Below are 7029 nucleotides of genomic sequence, written 5' to 3' on the forward strand. Positions count from 1 at the left end.
CCCCTCGTTTTGTCTTAAAGCGACAGGGCTCACTGTTGCTGTAGAGGTTGATATTTACATGATTTGTTATGAATGAGGAGGCACCTTTCCCTCAGCCCAGGAGAGGCGTCCCCAGTGAAGGGCTGTTCCCCTCACACCCTTTTCTCCTCCAGCATCTCTTTGACCCGTGCAGGGCTCCTTCCTCTCTGCCTTCAGAGATCTGTCACCACCCTGCACCCCCCACATGTGGACTTGGAAGGGCAGCCCCTGGGGAGTTGGGCGCTCAGACCACTGACAGGTGGTGATGCTGGAGTTTAGTGAGACACAGGCTGCTAAGATTCCCAAGGAAAGGGAGGGTCAGTGCAACACGCCCAGGGCAGGTGAGTCCAGCTTGGAACCCAGGGCCCAGGGCTGTGTGTCAGGTTAAGAAACTATGGTAAGAAATCATGTCTCAGGGAAACGTCAATCAAAATGACAATGAGATTACTCAGAAAATTAAAAGAACTACCATATGACCAAGGAATTCCACTTCTGGTCATTTATCCAAAGAAAATATAAACACTAATTCAAAAAGACATATGTGCCCCTTTGTCCATTGCAGCATCCTATATAATAAGAGAGGAATATGCTAATTAGCCATTATGCCCTGAGGCATAATGACCAAATGCATTGTGACCAGATCACCGATCAGCAGGAGGGTGGGCCAGAGAGGTACAAGTGGCTGCGGAGAGCTACAGGAGTGGGCAGGGCAGCAAGCTACGAGGCGGGGGCGAGGGGGGAAGGGGATGGGGGGAGCTACAGGAGGGCGCCAGCGACCTACTGGCTACAGGAGGGCGGCAGAGAGCTACAGGATGGGGCAGGGCAGCAAGCAGGCAGGAGGCAGGAGGTGGAGAACTACAGGAGAGGGCAGGGCAACAAGCTATGGGGAGGGGGAAGCTAAGGAGGGTGGGGCAGTGGGAGAAGAGCTACAGGAGGCAGCAGCGACCTACTGGCCCACGGATTCATGCGCAGGGCTACTATTGCTAATAATAGCCAAAATATGGGAGCCACTGAGGTATCCATCAATAGATGAATGGATAAAGAAGATGTGGTGCATATGTGCAATGGCATACTACTCAGCCATAAAAATGAAGGCAATCTTGCCACTGCAACAACATTGATGGACCTGGTCAGTATACGATGTTAGGTGAAATAAGTCAGACAGAGAAAGACAAATACTATGATTTTACTTATACATGAAATGTAAAAAAACAATAAATGAATAAAACTAAACAGAAATGAACTCATAGAGAACAAATCGATCGTGGCTAGAGAGATAGGATTCAGGGTGTGGGCAAATTAGAAGGGGATCAAGGAGTACAGACTTACAGTTATAAAATAAGTAAGTCACAGGGATGTACTGAACAGGCTAGAGAGTGTAGTTAATAATATTGCAATAACTTTGTGTGGTGAGGAGGGAAACCTGACTTGCGGTGCTTCCTTGCTGCCAGTAAATAAAACTGCCCAAGGGCAATCCCGTCTCATTCTTGAATAGAACACCCGAAGTGGCAAGCCTCTTGAGTTTGGAAACAATACCACCTCACGCCCACTAGGATGTCTATTACCAAAACCAGAATAAAACAAGTGTTGGTGACAATGTGGAGAGGTCAGGATGCCTGTGCACTGCTGATGGGAATGTGAAATGGTGCAGTCACTTTGCAAAACAGTATGGCAGTCCCTCAAAAAGTTAAACGTAGAGTTACCATGTAACGGAGCAATGTCACTTCTGGGTATACACTCAAAATAATTGACAGAAGGGTCTGGAATAGGTATTTGTACGCACATGTTCATAGAAGATTTATTCACAATAGCTAAAATGTGAATGCAACTCTAGGGTCCATGGATGGATAAATGGGTAAGCACAATGTATATACAGACAATGGAATATTATTCACCCTTTAAAAAAGGAAATTCTGGCCCTAGTTGGTTTGGCTCAGTGGAAAGAGCATCAGACTGTGGACTGAAGGGTCCTGGGTTCGATTCTGATCAAGGGCTCAAACCCCAGTAGGGGGCGTGTAGGAGGCAGCCAATCAATGAGTCTCTCTTATTATTGATGTTTCCATCTCTCTCTCCCTCTTCCTTCCTCTCTGAAATCAATAAAAATATATTTAAAAATGCCTCTCCTAAAAAAGGAAATTCTGTAATATGCTACAGCATGAATAAACATTGAGGATATTATGCTAAGTGAAATAAATGGGGCACAATAGGACAAATATTTTATGATTCTAATTATATGAAGTACTTAAATCAATCAAAATAATAAAGACACAAGGTGTAATAGTAGTTGTCAGGGACTTGGGAAGGGGAGAATGGGGATTTTTTGTTTTTTTCTTTCTTTATATTTATATTTTTTATTTTTTTATTGTTTTATTGCTTAAAGTATTACAAAGGGTATTCAATCCCCCCGCCGCCCCCCGCCAAGAATGGGGATTTTTTGCTTAATAGGTAGTGTTTCAGTTTTACAAGAGTTATGGGATGGATGGTGATGATGATTGTACAACATTGTGAATGTATTTAATACAATTGAGCTGTACCTTAAAATGGTTAAGGTACTAAATTTATGTTATGTTTTTTGTTGTTGTTAATCTTCACCTGAGGATATTTTCCCATTGATTTTCAGAGAGCATGGGAAGGAGGGGGAGAGACACAGAGAGAGAAACATAGATGTGGGAGAGACACATCCATAGGTTGCCTCCCACACGCACCCCAACCCAGGACAGGATTGAGCCTGCAACTAAGGTACAGGCCCTTGACCAGAATTGAACCCAAGGCCCTTCAAACTGTGGGCCAACACTCTATCCACTGAGCCAAACCAGCTGGGACTGTTATGTGTTTTTACCACATTAAAAAAAGAAAGTAGAAATCATGGATCATTTGCCAACGGTACACTTGACTACAAAATGAGGACCGTCCTGAGGGTGCCTTCCAGCCCTCTTGGTGGTTAAGGTGGTTGATTTTCAAAAAAACAGTTGTCTGGTTCCCTTCCTGTGACTTTACAGCTCTCAGATGTTCTGAGAGGGTTCATTGCTGCCCTAACTGTTATGTGAAAATGACAAGTCATGTACCTTCTCTGTGACTCAGTTTCCCTATTTGCATAATGGGGTAAAGGTATTGCTAAGCTCATAGGATTATTGGAATGGTTACAAATTAATAAATGGGAAATTGTTAGCTACCGCTGAAAAGGTTGTATTGTCTAGTCTTGAACACAAAAAAGAGCTATTTCAAATCTTCTTGTGGAAAGTAAAAATCATATACTTAAAAAAAGTATTGACAGTATTACAGTATTACAACTGTTCCCCATTCTTCCCCTTTCTCCACTCCGTCCAGTCCCCATCCCATCCCAGGCCACCACATCATTGTCTGTGCCCATGGGTTATGAATATATGCATGTATGTTCTTTGATTAGTTTCTTCCAGGCCCCTCAATTTTTCAAAAAATTAAACATTTTACTTTGAGATAATTTCAGATTCACACCCTGTTGTAAGAAATAATGCAGAGACATCCCATGTACCCTCCAACCAGTTTCCCCTAACGGTACAAAACTATAGTAGGATACCACAAGGAGGAAATTACCACTGATGCAGCCCACTCATGTGATTCTGATCTCATGAGTTTTGCAGGTGTGTGTGTGTGTGTGTGTGTGTGTGTGTGTGTCTGTCTATGTGTGTGTGTGTTTAGTTCTATGAAATTTTATCACCTGTGTAGGATTGTGTATCCACCACCACAGTCAAGATACAGAACAGTTCCAGCACCACAAGGACCCTCCTGGCCGTTTATAACCAGGCCTGCCTTCCTCCCCACCCACTGCCTCCCCTGCACCCTCACTCAGTTCCTAACTTTTGGCAACCTGGTAATTTTTGGTGATCTGTCCACAGCTCCTCACAGCCCTGGTTTCATCCAGAAGATCGTCCAGATGGTTGTTCTGCTGTTTGGTCTAATTAGCATATTAGCTCTTTATTATATAGGACTAGAGGCCTGGTGCACAAAAATTTGTGCACTCGGGGGAGAGGGGGTGTTCCTCAGCCCGGCCTGTGCCCTCTCGCAGTCTGGGACCCCTAACAGCAGAACGACTGGGAATGACTGGTCACTATGACACACACTGACCACCAGGGGGCAGACGCTCAATGCAGGAGCTTCCCCCTGGTGGTCAGTGCACTCCCACAGGGGGAGCTCTGCTCAGCCACAAGCCAGGCTGATGCCTGCCAGTACAGCGGTGGTGGTGAGAGCCTCTCCCGCCTTAGCAGCACTAAGGATGTCCAACTGCAGCTTAGGCCTGCTCCCTGCTGACAAGTGGATATCCCCCGAGGGCTCCTGGGCTGCCAGAAGAATGTCTGATTACCAGCTTAGGCCCAATCCCCTGGGGAGCGGGATCATCCCCCGAGGGTCATCCCCCGAGGGTCATCCCCCGAGGGTCTCCGACTGTGAGAGGGCACAGGCCGGGCTGAGGGACCCGCCCCCCTTGAGTGCGCAAATTTTTGTGCACCAGGCCTCTAGTGTTACATAAACTACAACCCCACCTTCTCATCCTTTCCCACCTCTTTCCCAGGCATAAGCACTCTCCTGTAGGGGAAGGGTCTATCATCTGGTACTTCTTATCTTCTGCTTGTATTCATAACTGATATGTTGTGTAGTTTTATATTTTAAATGTACAGAAAGGGGTCATGTTTTTGGAAACAGGCTTTTCTTTTAAAGAAAGAACTCTTTTATTGTCTGCTTTTTTGCTAGTTTTGGTTTGTCACGTCTCCCACGTCTCCCCTCCAGGCCCCAACTACCTCTCCTAGCAGGTGTCTCTCTAGCTGCCTGCTCTAACAGTTTCTCTGTGGATCTATTAATACAGAACATGGAGCTGCTGGCAAGGGCATCTTTAATGATCATGGAAATTGCCAGGTTACTCATCTCAGTGGTTATGCTAATCCACATATCTGTCCATGAAAATAAAATTCGTTTCCCAGCTTCTCACCACCCTTGGTGATATACCACATTCCTCGGTGCTATAAATTCCTGTGTTACCCACAGTGAACTCACTGAATAAAAATAAGAAGAAGACAGCAGGCTGTTGTATTGACAGCAACTAACTCTTCATGATTCATTTTTACTATAGCATTTTGCAAGCTTTGGGGCAAGCATGTATTAGGTTGTCACGTCTCTCCTTAAAAAGCCCCTTGGAATTCACTCTCTTGTAGGAGATTTGAGCCCATCTTTTTCAGTAACTGAGAGAACAAAGTGGTTAGTGAGGATATAGGACATGAACCATGTCCTAGAAGCTTGAACAGACCTGCATATTATATTGTAATACAGTTTTCCAAGCACACATGCCTAAGTGGGCTGTGTGTCTCCTGTCTGCCCATCATCTCACAGCTCCCACCTCCACGTCCACCTGCCCTCTCTCACCTGTGTTCCTTCATGGTCCACTCTACATGAAAGGGCTCTGAGTCCCTCTCCCCAACAGCAGGGAGGGGAAGGGGAGGATGAGTTCCCCACAGACAGCCTAGCAGTGGTGTTCTGAGGGGTGGGGGTCAGGGAGGACCTCATACTCCCACCTCCTGGGTCCTGATCTGGAGTTGATGGCCAGGACACTGCCTGCTCCTTCAGGTCCTAAGAGAACCTGTGTCATGGAAATAACACATCTCTCCTAATTCTTCCAGGTAGGACACTTCTTGAAATATCCCGGGGGACCCATCTCCCACTGTGGAAGGCCCAGTCTGGAAAGTTCCACAGCAACTTAGGCCGTTCCACCTGAACAGATCCTGTGACAGGACCTTTAGGGTTATGGGCTCATGACCATTTTTCTTAGGGCTACACCTGGGGGCAGGGGCAACTGGGCCCTGAGATTCCAGCTTACACGGTCCACCCCTCGCCCCAATGATGGGCCCTGGAGTCTTGGGACAGCATGGAGGTAACATCTGGGTTCCATCTTGACTGAAAGAAGTCCATCTCTGAGGCCTGACGTGACTCCTTGCTTTCAGTAAAATTCCGTAGTTGAAGTTAACCGAACCGCATCCTTGAAGGAAAGAATATAGGATGATAACATCCTTTCTTGACATCCTGTTCTGCAAAACAGTTTTTTTGTTAATTAAATGGTAGCTAGAATGTTTGCACAAGCATTATTCTACAGGCCCTTTGGGTGGTCCACTGACCATGGGAAAACCCAGGACTACCCCGGGACCAGCCACCACCAGGTGAAGCTCATGGGACAGCTGACCTCATCCTCATGCCCAAGCCCTGCACCCACCCCAAGGCCCCCATATAAGCCATCCACAGGAACCCCTCGGGGGAGATCCACTTCTCTTTTCTGGCCGATTCCCTTGTGCACAAGCTTTTTTTCCAATAAACTCTATCTGCTTGAGATTGTACTGGGTTCAGTGCTCAGTTCTATGAAACTGAGACTCAAAGACCAGGCATTCAAGGTCCTGTAACATCCTGACCCCCATTTATTTCCAAACTATCACAGCCCTCCCCATCCCATCTTGTGAGTGATGTCTTGTCTCCCCAGGACACGTGCAGCAGCCTGCATCCTTCCTCTTCTCACAGAGCCCTGTCCTGGCAGAAATCCCAGGTGGAGTTACTACCATGGGAAAAGGGAGCCCACCCTGACCTCAAAGGAATCAGGGGATGACTCCCATCCCCAAAGTCCCTGGTCTATGCGACACTTTCCTCTGGTCCCTGAAGACATCTCACCAGCCCACGGTGTCCTGGGGAACAAGGGGGACTTCCTGTGCAGGATGGGACAGGAGAACCCAGGACCTGGGGGTTCTTCCATCTCAGAGCGGCTGAGGGTTCCATGGGGGCCTCTTCTCCCCTAACAGAGGGACCCACAGGATCCATGGTTGACACTTCACGTGGAACTGCCCCAGATCCTGGGCCCTGTGGGGAGGCCTAGAGCAGATGACAGACAGGAACACAGATGACTTGGATGCAGTGCCTCAGTGCTGTGATGGGGACACACACAGGGCATTCTCGGGATCAGTCCTTCAGGCTGGCACACTCTCCTGTAAGCCTCAAGAGACCCCT

The sequence above is a fragment of the Myotis nattereri genome, assembly GCF_964212035.1.
Source record: "Myotis nattereri genome assembly, chromosome: 15".
In the NCBI taxonomy this organism is placed as follows: Eukaryota; Metazoa; Chordata; class Mammalia; order Chiroptera; family Vespertilionidae; genus Myotis; species Myotis nattereri.